At 37.0% G+C, this 22,512-nt stretch overlaps 1 long non-coding RNA gene across 2 annotated transcripts in view; it reads right to left on the reverse strand.

Moving 5' to 3' along the window:
• LOC108166804 (uncharacterized) overlaps positions 1-10,451 on the reverse strand; it is a 60,780-nt gene extending 50,329 nt beyond the window's left edge. For both annotated transcript variants that reach the window (XR_001777196.1, XR_001777197.1), the window contains exons 1-2: positions 10,201-10,451; positions 1,898-1,972 (exon numbers count right to left, since the gene is read on the reverse strand). This is a non-coding gene — a long non-coding RNA (uncharacterized LOC108166804). The remainder of the gene's footprint in view (positions 1-1,897; positions 1,973-10,200) is intronic.
• Between the last annotated feature and the right edge of the window lie 12,061 nt (positions 10,452-22,512).

The following is a 22,512-nucleotide window of genomic DNA, read 5'->3' on the forward strand; positions in this document are numbered from 1 at the left end:
TTCCTTTTATCAATAATTATTTTATTAAATCTACTTACATTTTCTGGCTCTCAATTTTGGCATTTACATATCTCAAAGACATTGCCTTACAGGGGTTTCATTATAACATAAAAACTTGCAAACGCTTGCGCCAGAGGTTTGTATTGTCTAAGTTCTGAAATATGCACTACTCTCTCTGAAGTATGTAAGGCAGTGTTTGTTATAAAGTTATTGACAGCTGCCTTGCTTCTCTTCACATTATGAGTGTCAATGTTCAACAAGAACCAATAACACAAACTGCAGTACACTTGCACCTCACTCCACCAATGTTGCCTTAGCAACGCTTTAACAAGAAAGGGTGAGAAAACATAATTTTCAGCAGCACTAGACAATACAGTTTTACACCTACTTCTCAAACAGCTCAAACAGAGTAGCAGGAACAATCGCAGAATACTGAGGCTAAAAATCCCAGTGTTATAACAAAGAAAGTAACACTTCATGGAAAGCCTTCTTTAAATATTACATTTGCTTCCAATTTGAAAATCATCCATGATATTTAGTTTGTTAGAAAAAAAAATCACAAAAGTGGAGGAAGCGGTGCACCACATAGATTGTTTATGATGGAAGTCGTGGGTCAGTGGGCAGAATACTTCAAAGATCTTCTCAATCCCACCAGCACGATTTCCACTGGGGAAGCGGAGCGTGGGGACCTTTGGTCAGGGTCTCCAATCTCTGGTGCTGAGGTCACCAAGGTGGTTAAGAAGCTCCTTGGTGGCAAGACTGTGGGTGGATAAGATTTGCCCAGAGTTCCTTACAGCTGTGGATGTTGTGAGGCTGTGCTGGTTGACACGACTCTGCAATATTGTGTGGACATCAGAGGAACTTCCCCTGTATTCCTCTGTGTTGGCAAACCAGGGTGGTGGGTGCCTTAAAGGGGACCCATTATGACCACTTTTCTCTCACTTTCTTTTTCTACCTTCTGCTACTCTTCAATTATTTGCTGTTATTTCAACTGTTAACTTTTGTCTTCTCTCAGATATGTTTCTCTCTTTAGAAGCTACATCAGATATGGTCTCCATTTGGCTGTGATGCATTCCTGGAAGAGGACAATGACTGAGATTATGCTGCCATTAACTAATTGTTCTCCCGCTCCTGCTATTAACTTTATTTTTATGAGCATTGAAAATAATCCTACATCAATTCATCTGCTTCTTTTCTGTGTATCTGCTCTATCTTTTCAAACCTCCCCAGTCGGTTGTGACAGATGGCCTCTTCTATCAATCAATCAATCAAGTTTATTTGTATAGAACGTTTTAGCAAAAAGGCAGTTCAAATTGCTTTACATCATAAAAACACAAAACACTAATTCATAGAACACTGAAGCACTACATTTAGTCAAATGCTAAATGTAATGTAAGGAACTCAAGTGTTTCGCTTGTACCAAGCCAGGTTCTGCAGGAGGTTCATTCCTGTTAAAGGAGTTTTTCCTTTCCAATAGCCACCTGCATGCTCAGTATGAGGGATCGCTGTCAATGACACGATGCAAGCGATTATTGCTGCATTCGTGTTTTTTGGTGTCTGGTAAACGAACCATTTCACAACCTGCTGATTAAGTTACAATCAAAAGGCTGCATTCTTTATGGTTGTGTAGGAGGCTCTACTTCTGCTTTTGGACTTGATTCAGAGTCAAAGGTAGATGTACGGTTGTATAATTGAGCATCTGTTCGCAGCCATTTTTACGTCTAAGTGTAAACATTGAGCTGCTGAACCAATGTAAACTTGCATAAGCTACAAGCAGTCGGGTCTCAGGAGATTACACTGACTTGAACGCACACATACGCAAGACTGTTTTTTTTTTTGTTCTGTAAAAATGACATACATTAAAATGGCTCTAAAAAGTAAAAAGACATAGTCTTACCTTTTCACAACGAGATGCTTTTTCAGAGATAAAACACCAACTGGTGAACACTGTCCTTTAGGGTTTACCTGAAGTCTGCAACAGAGAAAATGACAATGTATGTCTTAAAATTTGCAGGTGAAAAATTGTTGAAGTGTGTATCAGTTGAACTTTGGGTTTGGGGGATGTTTTTCAGTAAACCTCCCAACATACTGCTTTGAAGTGTATGTGTTTGGGATCATTGTCTTATCAGAACACCCAACTGTGACAAGTGTTCAAGCATTTGATATGATCCTGACATGAAAGGAAATTAAATATTATTTATAAACAACGCTGTCCACACTGAAGCAAATTTTGCATCTTCACCCTTGTGTGTGCGAGGACTGAGGCAACTGATACAAGTGATATATATGGGTGTGGGGTCGTTTGGACCCCATTTTTAAACACAAGGGTTCATGGACTGAGAGAGCGTTGACCAAGAAAGAAGCGTCAGCTCCAGAATTAACACCGTGAAGCATGAATTAAAATGCTGGTTGCATGGACCAGCAATGTCCTCAGGACAAAAGTTTCAAAGTTACACAAGACAAAGAATGAATAATAAGTAGTGTGGTGTACTGGTGTATTGAAGCAAGTGGAACAAGTTGGACTACCTTGTGACTTCTACAATTTAGTCTTAGACCTCAAACAGCTACCTAGATGAAACTTGGACTCTTACAAGATGTTCCATAAGACAACAATCCCAATCAATCATCAAAATGATGTCTGCAAAAAGAGTGGATTCTTTTCTGCAATAATAATCTAGATTCATGTACTTTTTTGGGACTGTGTACAGTTTTGTCCCCGTGGCTTACATGAAGCTTTTGTTGTTTAATTCTTGAACTTTGGTGAAGACACAGATAAATCCTTACAAGTCAGAATTGATCTGACACTCATGAAAGTAAACTTCTGGCTCAATTGAAAACATCAAGTTGCTTAACAGTGTGCAGCCAGTAGCGTACAAGCCTCTCCCTATTTGGAAGATGAATGTCCCAGGAGAGGAACAGTAAAGCTTGTTTGGAGGGTTGCCGCAAAGACAGCTAAGCCACTCAGATGCTTCTAACTAAACCTGATAAAACCACAGTGGAACCTGTGGAGAGATACCAAACAAATATTGACTGCTTTGTGAAACAGGGGGAGGTTCAAAACATGTAGTGTGCCTCACAAAACATAATGAGTATAATTTCATGGAGGATTTTTTTCCCCCCTCTCTAATTATTCCAGACAAGAAGACATGTTTGTTTGAAATTAAACATGATACAAAATGAGATACTGCATGCTTGAGTGACAAGTTAAGATGGTTGTTAAAATGAGATGCTAAAATTTCACATCTGCTTTAATGGAAAGTGCCAAAATAAGATAAATGATGGCAAAGATTGCTGCTTTATAAGGTGTAGATATATATATCATACCTTAATCATTTTAATTGGTCCAAACTGTAAAGGTCAGTAAAATAAAATGTCCAGGTTTGATTAATTGGCAGCAGCTCTTAAGGAAAGGTGACATTTATGGTAGCTGTTCTTCCATTCTTTCTCCATCCTCCAACCTGTAGTTCCAGGCCTTTGCATCAGTTTTGTGTCACACAGTCAGAACCACATGGTGTTATAGCTTACACAAAACAGCCAAGACCTGTGTAGAAATTGCTGTAAATTTCTACAAAAAATATTTTTAGGGTTTCTTCCTTTTTTTTTTCTTTTCTTTTTTTTCCACAATTTAACAATAAATTCAGGCTTTCACCGTTTTGTGTAAGCTCTAACACCAAGTGGTTATTCTGCAGCGTTGGCTTAGCTTAATCTCATGGCAATGGAAGGGAGTGATGGTGTCTACTGCCTGCCTGCCTCCTCGGTGCATTTGGGTCATGTCTAAATTAATGATGATAAGGATGAAGTGGTGAGGAACTTGTCTCGTGCACATATGGTGGACCGCAATGCACCGAGCCTTGGCTTCTTCGATGAACTTTTGGACGGCTCCATTATGTCTGGTTATTACCTAAGGACCAGTATGATTCAGGGTAGCTGTGGAGAATAACTGCCGTTTGTTTCCTTATGAGTTAGAGGTGCTGAAGAATGTAGGTTTTAGTATTATCTTTAAACTTTCTAAGACTAATTAGGTTCTCTTCAAAAGGAGTTTTAACATTTTTTTTTTTCACCAGCAGATACACATCAGGCTGCAGTTTACTTAGAGCTAAACGTAATTTCTTTCTAACCAGTGATGGTGAAAACGGTTGCGTCCTTGTGTGGACAAATTATTTTATCAAGTCACAGGGTTGGAAACCCAAGTGAAGGACTCATTGCATACAAGAAGTTTGGAATAAAAATTTTCATTATGAACTTCAAAAAACAAATTTACAGAGCAGTGAATTCAAAATGAAGATCTCTAGAAAGTCCTGGGTTTGCACTGTTAGCACAATTAATCTTAGCAGATTGGAGTTGCAAAGCAAGAAGCACATTATTTTCTTGTAACTTAACTTTTAATTTCGGTTTATGAACTTGGCATTTGTTTTTATGTTTTAGTTTTAATTATGTGGTTTATTACATCACTGTGGGATGTAGTAAAGTCAAAGCTTCTTCATCAGACAAAGGTATCATTTTTAAACACCTTGATGATGGACAACAAACATAACAACAGAGCAGAAGTGATTTGGCTGAACTAACTGGCAAAAAAAGGAATTGGCAGATTTAACACGGCCTAAATTGATTCAGAAACGGAAACCGACTTTATTATTATGATACTTCAATAGTTTAGGTTCTACAATTTAATTTAAAGCCACATCGTAACTAATACTTAAAATCTAATAATTCTAAAGTTTTTTCGTTTTTTTTATATTAATTATACCTAACAGACTTCAGCCAAACAAATGAATACATTTGGTAAGCCAATCCTTGGTTGAAAAACCAAACAAACAAAAAAAAAAAATTCCAGTAACTCTGGTTTCATTCGTCTGAAATGAGTGTACTGTTTTCCTGAACAGTGTGAAGTTCAACATTTGAATAAAGAAAATAAAGGACATTGTCAGAGAAAGTGACATAAGGTGAAAAAAAGAATAGATGTAAGGGTTGAAAGGGGAGAAAGGGGTAAGTGGTGAATTCTCATTTGAAGTTTCATAATTACCTGATACCATTAAACTTTCAGTCTATAATTATCCATCTGTTGGGATTAAAAGGAAAAAGTGAGAAAGCAGAGAAGGCAGAAAAACTTAGATGAAGGAACCAAGGAGCAGCAGCAATGAAAAAGAAACAGATAAGATTGAATATTCTTGGTGGATTTATTTGGGGTAAAACAATAAAAACTGATTTCTAGAATATGCTGCTAGAATATAAAATCTGGTTTTAAATTCACACTGACTATCAGCTAATTCATCAAAGAGCAATAGATATGCTGAAAAAAGATGTAAACTTGCATTCTTATCAGTTTTAGTCTATGGTGAAGTACAGAAAGAAAGAAAAAGGCATACTGACACAAAAAAGAAGATCATTATATGTGCATGTACATTAACTACAGAAGCAGATCAAAGTCAAGTTTAGCGACAGCAAGTAGAAGCAAACTACAAAGGAACAATATCAGAGAAGTCTGGTCAGGGATGAAGAAGATCACAGCCTTCAAGAAAAAAGAGGATCAGATACAGTCTGGACAGAGCAAATGTTCTGAACATATTCTTCAACAAGTTTAATTCATGAACATTTTTGTCATCCTCCTCTCCTTTACTCAGCCTAACAGACAACCCACCCTTCTTTGCCCCCCAGCTTTCCTTCCACCCCTCAGATGTTTTATCTTCCACCTCAGTTGCAAGTTTGTCTTCAACCAGATTAGGAGATAGAGCAGCATAAAACTAATCCTTAGTCAACAGTTACAAACCTGTTGCCCTGACATCCCACATCATGAAACTCCTGTTTGCCCACTTCAGTATGCAAACAAGCACATATCAGGACCCCTGGAGTTTGGTTATTGCCCTGGAGTAGAAGATGCCATAATACATCTGCTTCTACAAGCCCACTGTTATCTGGACAAAGCAGGAAGCACTGTGAAGTCAATCTGATTTGCTTTGTCAAAAAACTCCAAAAGACACAGGCAGAGGTCTTAACAATCATCTGGATCTATGGCTACTGAAGAAACAAACCATAGTTTGAGAGACTGAAGGATTCTGACCAGGTGGTCAGTAGCAGCAAATGTGACTGTACTCTTGTACACCTGAGGCTTCCAGTACAAGACAGAGTCCTGTCATCCGAAGACATACCCAGCTGACAGGTGTATCAGAGATGGACAAGAAACTGAGTACAGAGTCGGTGGACCGCTTTGTGTCATGGTGTGAAAAAAAATCATCTTGTATTGTGAATGTGAACAAAATAAAGGCAAAGATTGTATATTTCAAGAGAAACAGGCAAACAGGATTTCTATCCTGGGTGAAGAAGTGGAGGTGGCTCAAAAATATAAATGCCTTGGTGTACATCTGGACAGAGACTGATGTAACAGTGAAGCCAAGAAAAGACAGAGCAGACTGTACTTGAGGAAGCTTCAAGGTTCACAGCAAGATCTGGTCCATCGTCTGTCAAGGAGAGTGCATTCTCTTCTTCCATCATATGTTGGGATAGCAGCAGAGCCAGGCACTTAAAAACTGTAAACAACCTGATGAAGAAGGCTGGTTCTGTTCTGCAGAGACTCTGGAACCTCTGGAGAGAATTTTACAGAAATTCAAGGAAACTATGGACAATCATCAGCATCCTCTTGGATCAACTTTCTTCAGACTGATGTGAGAGAGTGGTTGATGACTACAAACAGCTTCTCACTTAAGATACTTCTGGTTAGAGGGGTAACAATTTCTTTTTATGTAGTAGTAATAGTAGCAGTAGTAGTTCCTTTGCTTGAAAGAAAAATAACATTTTTGTTTAAGCAGCATAACAAGGTCCATTGTTATTGCTCAAGTGCAATTAAATATACTTCTTTTCCAGAGATCAATAAAAAATACAAATAACCATCTTTTTTCCACATGGCATTTTTTTAACTTCCTTTCCTATTGGACTAATACTGCATTCATTGTTTCTTGCTCTTCCTCCTAAACTGTGTTTGGAAGAGTAAGAACTTTTATAGGGTTGGTGCCAATCTGCGTGTATAATAAAATAAAGGCGCACAAATAGGAAGACATACATGGAGGGAAGGACAGAGGATGAGACAGAAGAAATTAGCTTGTGTGTTGAGGTGTGACTGCACTGCTCTACTTGACTAATGAGCTGGTGTTAACTCAGGGGAAGTCAGAGCTCATTTTGGCTATGCTTGACCTCCGTGCTAACAGTAACGCCGTGTGACAGCTACATATACACTAACTGCCACTATCAACCCCAACTCAATTCATTAAAATGCTTTGGATGAAGTGTGGGGACGAGTTTGATGCAGTAAGCATGTACAGACACGCCCCCCACAACCTCTCTCAGGCACAAAGGGCTTTAATTTCAGCTGTTTATGAAACTATAAATAACGTTATTAAAACCAAGTGGTGCATTTAATAATTTAAGCGTAAGGCAAGGGCATCTTGGTTGCAAAATATATTGACCAATAGAAGTGACACTGTAACCATTGGTAACTGTTACTTAAATTTATGTATGCAAGAAAAAGGCTGGTTTTCCAGAAGCCAGTATTCCACATTATAAATAAGATTGTTTTAAAGTATAATTTAATAATGGCACATAAATTCAGTTAGATGTTGTTGCTTTCATCAAATATTTTCCAATAATTTGGTGATATTATTCTTTATAAATGTATAATAAGGAGAGCAGAGAGTACTTTATCCCAAAGGAAATATGATACAGTTTAAAAGCAACATAACTGAGAAAATAATTAATGCCATTTATATCAAACAGGTTTCTAGAAAGAAAACTTTTATCTCACATTAAATGTAAACCAGTGTTATGATAACTTCTAAGAGGTAGAAAATATGCTTGCTTTTTATTCGTTTTGTCCGTTAAGACAAAAATAAATACGTGCTGCAGATGTCAGCAGCCAACATCCTTGTTTCCTTAAACCAATAAAATAGCAGTAAAATATTGTGTTGTCCATTCAGTTTGCTTATATAGAAAGGCCAGCTTACAAAACAGAACAAATTTCTATAACATAGACAAACAGAGCAAATTCAAAAGAAAAAAAAATTACAAATAATGGGAAATATTGCTGGGTTTCAGATGACGTAGCACCGACGTCACCCACGGGTAGCACAGATAAACAGAACACTGGAAGTAAATCAGTGGTTAGTTAGAGATCTTTCTCTGCGCGGCCGTATTCTGCTTATGAAGGCTGCACAGTCGTTAGACATTGACAATAAAAGTGAGAAAGAAATTGACAAACTGTTATTTAATTTTGTGTGGAAGAAGAAGACTCACTATATTAAAAAATCTACTCTAATGGAGTCTTGACAAAAGTTCAGTCTGGAGGACTCTCTAGTCGCACCTGCCTCATCAATCAGCACCTCCCTCTCTGCAACCTGGACCTTTCAGCGCCGGTCCAAGCCTCGCTCCAGCCAATCATCGTTTGGGCTCCAGTTCAAAAGGACCTCCACCCATGGCCTCCTCTGCTCACCAGCTGCAATCAACCCACCTCCGCCCCATCTCCACCTTCTGCTCCCGGCTCTCAGGCCTCATCCTCCTCCGACCGCCGCCACCAGTAAAGGCCCCGGGGAGTCTACATTCCTATGCTGCAACAAGAATGTTCATCGAGCTTATCGAAGTCCAGCTCGACGTCCCCGGCCGGGGCCTGAATGCCAAAGGACTTTGTTTATTTTTATGTTCATTTTGTCATTAAACTTTTAATCGCTTTCTTTCTCCGTTTGAGTCTCTCCAGATTGAAATGAATTCATATGAATATGGAGGACTTAATTGTTCATCTTTCTCTATTGTAATTAATACTTTTAAAATAAATTGGATCCGTCAATTTTTGAATTCTCCAGCGTCTTTCTGGAATTTTATACCTTCCCATATTTTTTCTAAATTTGGTGGTCTGAATATCTTTTTAGTTTGTAATTTTGATATAGCGAAACTCCCAACGGAACTGTAAATTTCACCGGCAGGCCTTTTTATCATGGTTACCCATCTACAAACATTCTTCTCTCCTCACCGGTATTTCATTTGGAATAATAAGGAAATCCTATATAAGAAGAAAACTATACATTTTGATTCCTGGTTTACTCGTAACATTATTCTGGTTGACCAATGGTTTAACAGTGATGGCTTGTTATTGAGTTATGAGGAATTTCTATCTAAGTTTAATTTTCCTGTCTCTCCTGGAGAATATGCAAAAAATTTTGGTGCCATTTCAACAAAAATGTGTATGTTATTCAAGCAGAAGCCGAGAGTCGGTTACCATTCTCCCATTTTAACTCCCATACATTCTCCTGTTGGCATAATATGTCTTAAACTTCTTCTTCGTAGCAATAATAAATCGATTAGATCCCTGTTTCAGAGGGAAGTGACCTCTGCTGTAGTTGTACCATATTGGAATCGCTTTCATATTAATTTGTCCTGGAAATTGACCTGGCTGTTCCCAAATCACTTTCTTCTCACTAACATGGTAAAAGAAGTGTCTTTTAAACTCATATACCACAATTTGTACTATTTTCTTTATGCAATATATATGTACAGAATAAAGGAGAAAAGTGGATCAATAATCTACAGTTTAAAACAGGAAGTGCGGGAACTAACAATGCCAGAGTTTGCATCCACTTTCTAACAGGTAACGACTGCATCGTTTAAATTGTATTTTCAGATCTTTTATTGTACAGTTGCTTAGAAAGCCAAGCATTCATATGTATGTGAAGATATATTTTTATGCCCTAACGTGGTTGTCCTCAGAGTGCTAACGTTGTTAGCAGCTAGCTCAGTGCTGAGTCCCGGAGAGAAAATATGTTTATTCAGTGGGATTTTCATGTAAAAAAAAAAAAAAAAAAAAAAAAAAAAAAAAAAAGCTAAATAAATTAAATATAACCTACCCAGCCATACAGTCATAGTGAGCTGTGACTATCCCCATACACGGTTCGTGTTTGGACACGAACTATATTCGTGGCCGGACACGAACATGGGGTTTCTGTAGATCGGTGCGAATAGTTGACCTACGTTGGACCTGAATCCAGCGTCCTGCAATGACTTAACATTAACGTACAACTCCAGCAAGAGTTTGGGTTTACAGAAGCTAAATAAATTATTTACTATGAGATCCAAGCTTATAGAAATAACATGGGTTAGTTTGTTGTTAGCGATAGCATCGTAATCACAGACTAATTACTTGAAATAGCACAATTCACTACTCACCTGGCAGAAACAAGTCGACAGCCATCTAATGCTTCTTTTGATCCTAAATGCTTGAGCCAACTTGAAACTAAATGATTGTATTCTCCGGGCTTTTGAAAGCTTTCTTCTGGCTCGTTGTGTAATATGAGGTCTGCAGCTCCAGTTAGTTACGTTAATCGCCTAGATACCGGGTAAATCCTCAAGATTATAAGTCTTCTTTTTACCAAGATAATACGGATCATATCCTAAACATACGCGTGTTTTTTCGAGATGCCTCGTCTGTTCCAGCTTATTTAGGGCATTACCGTGCTCATTGTGATCAGACTGAATTTTGCGTGTCTTCCGGGTCACGTGACTGAAACCCAGCAAATACATATTTCAGATGCCCTGAACTGATATTATTGGTGATTGATTATTGGAGACAATATACCCAGTCCATAGGGGAGATATTTTCTGTCTAATTCTACACTTTGTGCTCTGAGCAATGTCATGCTTTATTACTCATTTTACATATATATTTTGAATTCCTAATTGCACTTTCTGAACCATTTGAAAGAATGTTGTTGCAGTTTATTTTTCACATGCTTAATAAAGGTAATCAACATACTTCTTCAGTTTTGTTACTTATTCTTTATCATTTATTTTACACTGGATGTTATACTCTTAATTGCACTAAATGAAGAAATTACAGTTGTATTGTTAAAGCTTGTGAAGCTATTGGTGTGTTTATGTGTGCTGTACTGGTCCAGTGTTATCAAATAAATTTGTAATTCAGTACATGTATCTCTTTGTTTAAAAGGAAGAAATGTTTTAAGTAAATTCAGCCCTGTTTCTTATGAATAGGTGTGCTATCAATGCATTGGTAAGCCAATCCTTATGAATTCACATCTTAGCATTTGCTTCCTCCTCTCTGCATATTTAAGAGAGACAATTTCCAAGAGACCAAACAAATGTGAGATTCAATTACAAAGTTTAGATTAGATAACTAAATCAGTCAATTTTCCTTCATGAATGTCGTAAATGTATTTCTGAAATGGTAACATTTCCTAAAACAGTAAGTAGTGGTCCACCCAGATTTCCATTCAAAAGTTGCAACATTTTTAATTGATCAATAAAAGAAATGTAAATTAAAAGTTGAAGCCTCTTTCCTGGAAGCTTTCCCTGCTTTTCACTTGTCTAACCATTTCTTTCTCTTCCTCACCTGCTCACTAGTACCAATACCCAACACACTCTCTTTATGCATATTTATTCATAACTACACTGTCAATCAAAGACCTGCCATGCAAAGTTCAGCAAGAGTGAAATACCACTAAAACCCAAACATCTCGGTGCTGCATTAGCATAAAGCTAGAAATAAGCTTGGTGTCAAAACATGTCTGATTGCTGACACCTCACTTAATTTGGGAAATGACATTTCATTTTAACTGGAACTTTAGAGGTTTTTCGAAGAACGATGCATATTCTTTAATTCTATTTATTAGACTGAGCTTTAGGAATGTATTGTGAACTAACTTAATCCATGTGCTTTGTGTACTGGGTAGAAGTTTATAGTGACACTCTAAATGCTATACATTGTAACTTAGGTCAACTTAAGGCCTTTGACTTCTTGTATAATGAACTAATACAAATTGACAGTTTCAAGCAACAACTTTATTCTGTATGGAAACCTTTTAATCATGTTTAATGTTCAATATGCAAACTAGATGCTATCATTGAAAGCAGTAAAAACTGCCTTATTTCTTCTAATTTTCTATATCCATTCTAATCATGTGTGAAATACTGTCTATGAAAAAATGCTATTTCACATCATTAGAGCAGTTCAGCTCTATTGTGCTCACTAGGCAGTCTGCAAGAACTAATTGTTCAATTTAAATTCTGACTTTGTTTGATCTCACGGTTCCTTGCTGTCACAGATTTCTGCAGCATCCCATTCTACCATTAGTTTATTTTAATTGGTTTGACTGTATCCTTGAAGGACACTAACAGTAACTTGACTCCACATCATGTGCATACGGATATGCTGAGAAACCCGTTCTGTCTGAACAGAACAGATTGAACAGACTGAACATGTGCTCCTAAAAGTATACGGTGTCGACGGTGGTCGGAGTTCGTCCTGCAATCGGTGGATTCTCGGTCCGCCTGCCCTTGTCCTTGTGTCCTTGGACAAACCTTTTAACCTGCCTTGCCTGCTGGTGGTGGTCAGATGAGCCCAGTGGCGCCAAAAGTGGGTATGCACTGTACGCAACGCATAGGGGCGCTGCACTAGAGGGGGCACCAAAACTCTTTCTTCGCTAGAGTTTTGAGTTTCAGAAGTGTCCATCTTGATTTGGTTTATGAGAGCTTCCAGTTCAGGGGCAGCTTTCAATGCTGCCATTCTCCTTTTCTCATATTCAGATGTCCTGGACAGGTCTTTCCCCACTTTCTGATCCTCATCTTGTTGAGTTCAGACATCTTCTCTTCTTTAGGGGTCTGGTGTAGTTCAGAAATCAGTTTCATCTGGATAAACCTCATTTTTGAAGTTGGCGGTCTGATCCTTAAATGTTTCTGTTTTGGAAACTTCTTGTTGTTCTGGCGGTGGATCCACTGAAACACTCTCCTTTTCTAAGGGACCTACCCTGTCATCTTCTTTCTCTTGCTTTTTAATATCAGCAGCAAAAAGTTTATATCTAATGGAGGTTAATAATAAGATACATTTACGGTAATTTAGTTGCAACTTGTTTTCCGTTCCTTCTGTTGCCAAGCTGCCGCTGCACAACAGAAACAGCGGAAGTTCTCTTATCAAAATAAAAGCATAAAATTCAAAAACCGGAAGTGAACTAACAAAAAAATAAATGCAAAAAGGAGAATACAACAATAATACAACAAATAACCCAAACAACCTGGGGTTCGTAACACTCAGTGACTGTGGAGGAGAGATCACACTTTCTGCTGTACAAGACCCTTTTCCAAGAAAGCAGAATCATCAACTTGTTTTGGAGACACAGAACTGTCACACTTTTTAACAATTCCAGTGGAAGATTCTGCTGACATGCAAACATCAGTTTGCATCAGTGTTGTAGTACTCGAGATCGGTCTTGGTCTCGAGACCATTGTTTGATGGTCTCGGTCTCGACCGCATTTGGTCTCGGTCTTGTCTCAAGACCAGTCAAGACTGCAACTGTGGAAATATCACTAAACTTACAGCATACTGTCCAGTTTATTTGTTAGCATCTTTGTTTTCACTGGATGCAAAACGCACTGATTAAAATCCAAGCAATAATGTGACTTTCTGTTACTCCCCCACCCCTCCACACTTTACTCGCACGCGGCGCTCTGAGACATGCGCAGTGGTTTCCTCTCAGCGGCATAAGATGTCTGTCTAATCATCTGTAATAGAATAGCGCTGCAAAAATCAATAAAATCTGATGGCGACAGCTAACTCAGCATCGCTTCGCTTTCACACACGGTGGGGACAACGTCTAACTTTTGTCACTTAGAAAAGTAGCTCAAAGAAAGGTAAGCTCCGTTGACGTGATGTTAGCAAAGCTAGCTGTATAGAGACACATCGGCAATGTAATGAAAAAAAGTTGTCACTGCACTGAATTATTGTGCGGCGGTGTTGACTGACTTGTCGCATATATGGGACAACATTGTGTCCAAAAGTCTGCAAAATAGTGACGTGACATTCATGAACGATCCGATTTTTCTGAACGGCTCTTTACTAAGAATATAGGACTGGAGTGTCACTGAGAGTGCACAACTTCTCCATCTGTTTTCTGATTGGCCCTGTTGAAATTCTGCTGAAGAAAGTCCATAATAGAATTACTGTATTTTATAAGTGCATGAATAAGGGAGAGCTGTATGGACATATTAAACCTGGGCCAGGAGAGAGGTGGTGGGGGAGATGATGTGTTTGCATACACCTCAGAAAGTATGCAGTTGCGCCCATGGACAAGCCGATGGCATTTGCTTCTGTGAGAAGGAGGTTAATCATCTAAATGGGTCAAATTAGAAATGTATGAACTATCCCTTGAAGTATAGTCCATTCAACAAAACCAACCTTTAAGTCTACAATTTATGATAAGAACAGTTGCTGAGGTACTAGCTACAATCTTGCCATTAAATCAAAATTAAAAGTATCAGGTTACACTGCAACTTGCAATATTTACCTAAGTATTAACATATTTGTACATAACTGTCTTAGCTTGTTATCCCTATGTTGGCAATGTGCAAACAATAGCTTTCAGCTTAAGTTTCCCTTTAATGGTCATTTATAATTCTTTCCATTTTGGTTACTTCTTATGTCTTCAGTTGTGCCTCTTTGAATGTCTCTTCTGAACTATCTATTATAGATGGTTGACTCAAGATATCTAAACTCAATATCTCTACAAATTGCAACTTCATTATTCCACCTACTGCCATGTTTGTAGTATTGCTACCATGGATTTTTATTCTAGTTCTCTCAAGAGAATACTTCAATTTCTTCTCCAACTCCTCCCTACTTTCACCACTGATCACAATGTCATCAGCAAACGTTATTATTTAGGAGGTGTTTTTCCCGACTACATCTGCTAACCTGTCAAGAATGTTTTTAGAGCTGATCCATTTTGCTGTCCAACCACCATTCTGAATTCATTGATCACTTTTAGTGCAAACGTCACCATTGTTCCACTATCCTATCTCGCATGTTTCTTAAAGCTACAGTAGGTAACTTTTATAAAATTATTTTTTTTACGTATTTGTTGAAACTGTCACTATGTTTTGATAGTATAATATGAGACAGGTAGTCTGTGAAAAATTTACCTCCGCTAGCTACTCCCTGTAGTTCTATTGCCATCTGCAGAAATGCACTGCTCCCAGTAAAAAAAAACAAAAACAAAAAAAACAATCAGAGCCAGGAGGAATGTTTTAGTGCTACCAATCATTCTCGGTGTGTGCGCTGCTCACCCCCTCCAGTGTGTTGTTAAAAAATTTTCAGTGTGCGAAGAAACAAGACAATGTTACAGGAAACTGACAATTTCTTTAGTTCTCAGCCAGCTCAGCTGTGGGGGGAGAAGCTGTGGGGTGTGTAGTGTAACAGAGTAAAAGCGAAGGACCCTTAAGGTGTACTTGTTCAAAGTTTCAGACTAAGCCCACGCTTTTCTCAGAACTCCCTACTGCAGCTTAAACCTCTTTAACTTGCGCTTAACTTGTGCTAAGGTATGTTTTACTTTGCTTTGTCTACTTAATCCAAAGTCCTCAACCCAATAACTGCCTGCCTTATTCCATTAAGGGTGTTTTCTTCTTTTTACCCATTCTCTTCCAGTGTTGGAAGTTTTGCAATTATTTATTCTTTTAATCTAATTGTTGTTCTGTGTTATTGAGAACAGATGGAAGTGGAGGTTCTGTGGGAGTTGAAACTTGCTTCACCACTATTAAATTTTGCTACTAATGGGATTGACATTTTTGTTAATAAGTGTAGTAAATTGTTTCATTGTTAATAAGAGGAACTAAACTTTCTTGAGGATGGAGTCAGTAATGAGAAGAGGACAAAAACTGTAACTTTGGGAGAGGCAGTTTATGTAACCAGATGAACAAAAGGAAACAGAGCTGCGCCCTTTGAGCCTCACCATAAATGTGATGGATTAATGGTGCTTCCTTTTGCATGCAAGAGCAGAAGAGGGTTTAAAATATACTCTTTTCTGGATCTACCCACCCAGTCCCTCTGCAACATCCAGTGAGACATTTTATAAATAAAACAAAATAATCCATCACAGACGAGATTATACATAATGGATAGGATTTGATTGGTGAAGTTATAACTAACTAATAGCATTAATAGATCAACTGGTTAAGTTTACAACTTAATAGTTCTTTTCTAGAAAATTTTCAGTTTGTTATTGTATGGCGTAATCTTTGACATGCTTGCAATATTAAATAATAAAAAAAAATTATTGCGTTTTTTTTTGGGGGGGGGGGAGTTGCAGTAAATATTGTTACATTAAACCAGGAGCTTTGTAAATTTGTATGAGACATTGTCATTTAAATACCCTTCTCTGATTGTACTATCTTAAACTGAACTGTTGGTAAATGCAATCTTTCAAATCAGCAACAGTCATTGCAGCCCCAATAAGTAGGCTTTTGTACTCTTATTACAACCCACTGTAGATTTTTTGCAGCATGTAGTGTCACTGTAATATTCTATAATTCATCATCCCTTGATACCATAGAATAGTAGCAGATGGAAAGAACGCACATCTTTCAATCCACAGAAAAATCTGAGAAATCTTCTGTATTTTTCCAAGGATGTTAATGTTGCAAACAGTGTCAGTGGGCATAACCTTACACAAATGGGCACAACCTTGCAACAACATTTGGTAAGACTATATATAATTTATATTTAATAATTACTCAACGTTTTTGCCAGGGAGCCACAAATGTGGTTTCCTTTAAAACATGATGAAATTTAAAACTGCCCTTTTATTCGAGTAGTTAACTCACTTTTCTTTTCTACCTAACAGTATTAATTGCTTGTCTCATCACTCTTGCACATCCACACATATGAACAAAATGGCTGTAAACATACTCAAACTTCTGTGATGTATTCCTCTTTCCCTTCTCATTCCTCACTCCATCCCCCAGTCCCTATTATTGCCCCATGCCTGTTGTTCATTCACACATGATTGATGGAGGGATGAATCCCTTCCCATTTCCACCACTCAGCTTTCCCCAAAGCCTCTCCATCCATCTCTTACCTGCTGTCACCAGATGGCTCACAACCTGCCTTCAGCAGACAACCAAAGCCATAATTACCCTTCATGTCCAACAAAGGAAAACTCACACCAACAAATGTACGGAGCACCTATGTATACACATGTCCACACAGATGAAGGTTTGGTTATTTGGATTAATTTAAGTTTACAAGAAAAATGCTTTTACTCATTTTGTACAATTATTACTGGTAAATTAATGATTCAGTGATTCTTGAGAATAGGGACAAAACAGGTCCTATGGATAAAGCACAAAATATGAATAAAATATAAACAAAATATATTTTTTTCAAATATCTGACTAAACTAACCTCGGTGATGTGAGCACAACAATGTATATTTTCCTGGTATTTGCTGAATTTTTTTTTTTGTTTTAAACATTGTAGTCGGTGAATGATGCCTGTAAAAGCCCTTGTGCAGGAGCAGAACTCAATACATTATAATAGTTTAAAATAATTTTAAAAATACTCAATACTATTATGACAATTAAGTATAAGTAGTCATATAAATAATTATAAAGGTATCAATAAATTGAATTAAAAATAATTTTTATATATTTTCCAACTCCATAGAAATTTGTCCCTAGTTTTTGTCAACACCGTCAGACATGAAGAGAATGTAAAAAAATCAGGCATTATTGGGGGGCACCAGAACTTCTGAGGACCCCATGACCTTCTCTTCCTTTGCTAAGAGGGCTAGTTAGCTCTGGCTAGCTTATGTTATTCTTTAGTTTTTTCTTCCTTTTATTCCTAAGTTGTTTGTCACAACCATGATGTGTCCACACCATAACTGACAATTTACAAAACTTTGATAAAATTTTGTGAAATAAGAGCTTAATTTTGGTATAATGTAAAGATTTCATGGACCTGATGAGCTACAATATGGCCTCCTTCAGAGTAACATCCTATAAATTGAGGTATAATTGGTATTTTGTCAACTCCGTCAGATGTCAACTCCATCAGAGTTCTTCTGACTCTTTCAGTGAAATTGTTGTCAAATCTCACTTAAATGTGCAATTAATTCATTTTAATGTATTTTACATAAATTGCATTACTTCACATGTACCAAGTTTTTCATTTTACACACTAGTTTGTCACCACCTTCAGTTCTGTGTCAACTCCGTCATGCAGTGTCAAGTCCAGATGGACTTGTCAGATGGACATTTGTTGTTTTTAGTTTTAAATAATATTTATTTTGTTTTTTGAGAAGCATTTGTCAGTAAAATTAGTAAAAATATCACTAATAGGGTCATTAAAAATTATTTCTTATTTATTTTTGTCAGATGGTGATGACAACGTTCTAGGTCAGGTCGATTAAAAATGTAATAAAAAAAAAAATGTTGCAACTGGGAGCCTGCACCTTAGCATCTTCACATTTCCAAAACATTATTTGTCATTTTTGCATACATAAGGTTGAGAAATAACAAAAAATAAATAAATGGGAAAATTGAAATCCATTTTGTCCCCATTCTCAAGAATCGCTGGATTATATAAATTATTTATAGCAAATGATTTTAATATTGTATAAAATGTCCAATAAATTTGACCTGCAGAGTATAATAACTCCTACGACACGGTTCTCAACTATGGCCACTACAATTAAGAAGGATATTGTAGGAAATTACAAGTTTTGACTTACAATGGGAATTGCACACAGCATTAAACTTCAGTAACTTTGAAAGTGAAAAATCTGCTAGCAAGTCAGGATTTTACTATGCTGTTAGAAGCAACTTAAACACGTAGCTGTACTTTCTCAGACTTCCATATGATTATTCATTGCAAATCTCTAAAGCATGTCAGATCCTTAAAACAGTAAAATCTTTACGTTTGTGAGGTACATTAGTTGAAAATGTTTGAAGAAAAAATGTTCCTGTTATTTGCAGACTCTCACATCAAAACTTCATAAGACAGTTGAACACAGGGCACATGCAAGGACACACACACATTTACATACACACCTGCACAACTGAGCTAATGATGGGTAGAGGAGCCGAAATTTGTTAGAACTACAAGCCTGTGTCTTTATACACTAATGACAGTCATTATTCTGTCATACTGTGACTCTCACTATGCAGACACGTTACTGACTGCAAGATATTTTCCTTGCTGCACTATAATTACACAGGACTGATTATGCACGCACGTGTATGCTTGTGAATCATTGCCTATGCAGGCAGTTCCTCATTGCTGCTCTTAATTACAGTGATGACTGACAGCTGTAATAAACAGAAACTCTGCTGTATCTATCAGATCTGAAAGCCTGAGACAGCAAGGAATCAAAAGAAATAAAACGATAAAAGGGGAGAGTAGGGAAAGTGAGTCTATCTAAATATACGTTTGTCATCAGAGAATTTGTTATTGAAGTGGAAATGAGAAACAGAAGAAAATATTGGATGATTGGAATGTGATGGGCATCATTTCTTTCTTTCATTAAATCTGTTTTTCTCCTGATTGTCAGATTATGAGATGATTCATGAGTAGTCAGTTTTAAAAAAGAAGAACTTATTTTACTCCAAGCATTTATTATGATATAATTTTATGTTAAAATCTTTTTGGATATATATTTTTTATCATTTCCTTCAAAAAGATTTTCTTGATGTTTTCAGGAAAATGTTTATCTACTTTTATTTCCACATGCATCAAACAGAAATGTTAAATTCTTGCAGCTCTACAGTAATGTCTTCCATGTGATTAATTTGAATACCTTTACTGTACTTTTGGTAAAAGTAGATTTAGTACTGCATATTATTTTAAATCAAAAGGAATGGTTTTGTTATATTTCATTTAGACAGACAGACTTTTTAGTCTGACTAATCTTCAACCGGTGATCAGACTTTGCATTTTTCTGTCTCATTTGCTTATTTTTGTGGCCCATTTGATTTAGCATTAACCATAGGAAAATTGCTGTATGCTGCAGTGCCTTTCAATAAACTCCACTTCTGCAAATTTATCACCAAGTGAAAACTGATTTGGCTTTATTGATAAGGGGTTCCCCTGTTTGATGTATGGCCCTGTGATAACTTAAGCTGTCAGTGAAATGTCCATGAAGAAGTAGAGCAATGAGAAAACCAGCAGGAGAAACAAGATGGGAAAAAAAGGGGGGGAAAAAAATCACGTCCATGAATCTATCATAATCCCTTCCTACTCGTTTATTCGGTCAAGTCTTGCTGATAGATATATCAAACATGAGTTATTTCTCTCTAATGTTTCACATTCACATTCATCTCGATATGCATTTCTGCAAATTGATGTTTTTGGGCTTTGCTGCTTGATATTTGCTCACATATATACATAACTAGGAGATATGTCTTGCACAGAGAGATAAAAAAGGCTTCCCCCGGTGTTGAAATCAATCGAGTCTAATTACACTTTCTAATTATATGATCTATGAGTTTTTACTGAGATATATGCTGTTTAATTTTATTGTTTGTGCAAAAAATAAAATAAAATTATTTCGACATCCTAGTAAATAAATACATTAAATATAATGTCATGTTCGTATTCAAGAATTGTTTTTATATTATTTTAAGTGTGATTTATTTTTTTTTATTTTTAACATGCACACCATATATAGAGACATTCAAGTAATGACATGAACAGTAATTAGAATAATTAACATGAAACAGCAAATGACAAAACAAAAACCAAAGATAAAACAAAAACAACAAAAAAGTATTTCCATACCGAGGTAGGTAGATAAAAAGCAAAACAAATGAAGAAATAGAAAGTAACAGAGATTACAGAAAATGAATATTAAGCAAATAAAATGGAGCATCTATAGGGCTTAATTTTCTAATTTCATGAAAGAAAGGGAATCATTGAGAATGTGTGGGTGGGAGAAGATTTTTAAAATGCCTCAGTAAAATATGTCTAGCTGTCAGGGTGAGGAAAGCCACAAAGTCAGCAAGATGGGGTGTCAGTAGTTGGGTTTTGGGGAGGACCCCAAATAAAGCAGCGAGTGGAGAAAGCTGCGCTGTGGTCGAGGTCATTACAGAAAGTGAGTCAAAAACAGAGACCCAAAACTGGAATAAGAAGGGAAAAGGTCCAAAACATATGACTGAGAAAGGCTGGACACAAACCACACTTCACACAGCTTGAATGAAGTCAGTTTACTTTTGGACCAGTGTGCTCTAAGGCCTGCTTTACACTGAGTACTTCTGTGTCAGGCACAAACTGAGGAAGCATGAATGTGTTTTAGAATAGTTTTCCACATTTCATCATCAATCTCTATTTTAAGATTGTCAGACCAAGTAGCGTGAAGATGACTAGATCCAGGAGTCAAATTGGACCTTAAAATGTTGTATGTTTTTGATATTGAACCTCTTGCAATGTGACTAATTTTTAGTAATCCAACAGCCATAGTGGAGACAGGGATCATCGGAAAATCAGTGAAAAAATGACAAAGTTCCTAACTTGCATCTAAAACAGTGAACACCTGGCAGGTTTTGGGTATGTAGTTGAGCAAATGAGGCAAAAGTTCTATGCAAGTATAGGTTTTTCACGGAGCCCGTGGCTTTTCCACACTTCAAAAGCCTTGTGTTTGTATTATCGACAACGCTGACATACTTTGTGGTCAAGCTGTTTGTCCTTCAAACAAAAATGTGTCACAGCTCCTGCTGGTTGTGGGATTTGTCTTTCCTCTTGTTTTTTCCCCTTGGATGTCTGTATGCTTGTTCCCCGTTGTCTTTTTTTTTCCCTCTATGCACCTTGAGGGCATGGCCTCTTGATCCCTGGCAGTGGTGTTGCTGTTGCTCATCTCCACATCTCAGCACTCTGTACCTACCCTTGGTTTCTCTTCTTTCCTTGCCAAGCTTTGCCAGTGGGTTAAGAGTCAGGTTTGTTTTCACTGATTTTTTTTTATGTTTGAATTACGAAGCTAGATGTTCATTTGGCTTCCTGATTAAAATTGTCAAGACCTGTTCATGGAGAATTAGCCCAAGGAGCAAGTACATGGTGTTATTATATGCATCTTTAACACCATTATTACAGAAGCCAATCCAAAGTGTTTTGTAGGATATCAGTGAAAAGACAGAAAATAAAAAGGAATAAGTATAAACCCATAGCATAAAAAATATGTTACTATGCAGATATTTTAAACATAAAAGGAATAAATGTTTCAAACTATTAATTCCTCAAACTGTTTATTCAAAAGCTTTGGTAAAGAAACGTTCTCTGTCCTGGTTTAAATGCAACTGTTTCTGCACATTTCAGGTTTGTTGCAGGGCTGAGGACTAATTGCTGCCTCACCTTGCTTACTTGAAAAGCACTTTGAATTGCCTTCTTGCTGAAAATGTGCCATATAAATAAAATTGCCTTACCTTACCTTACCTACCTTTCTTCAGAGACAAACATGTGGCTCTTTAGAACCGCCTCTGTATTTCAGTTCAATATCATTTAGTGTTTGATAGACAAACAGCACAAATAAAAAGATCTTCACATTGATATTCGTTTCAAAACAGACTCATTTTCTTTGTATGGGTTAGGATTCTGGCAGTAGTATGTATGATGAGCTGTAGCTGCTTAACTCTGATACTTCCAGTAAAATCTCGTGTAACTCTTTGCTTTGAGAACTCTTCTGATTATGAAATTAGTCCACAAGCGTGTAA

Source organism: Poecilia reticulata, linkage group LG13 (genome assembly GCF_000633615.1).
Source record: "Poecilia reticulata strain Guanapo linkage group LG13, Guppy_female_1.0+MT, whole genome shotgun sequence".
Classification (NCBI taxonomy): Eukaryota; Metazoa; Chordata; class Actinopteri; order Cyprinodontiformes; family Poeciliidae; genus Poecilia; species Poecilia reticulata.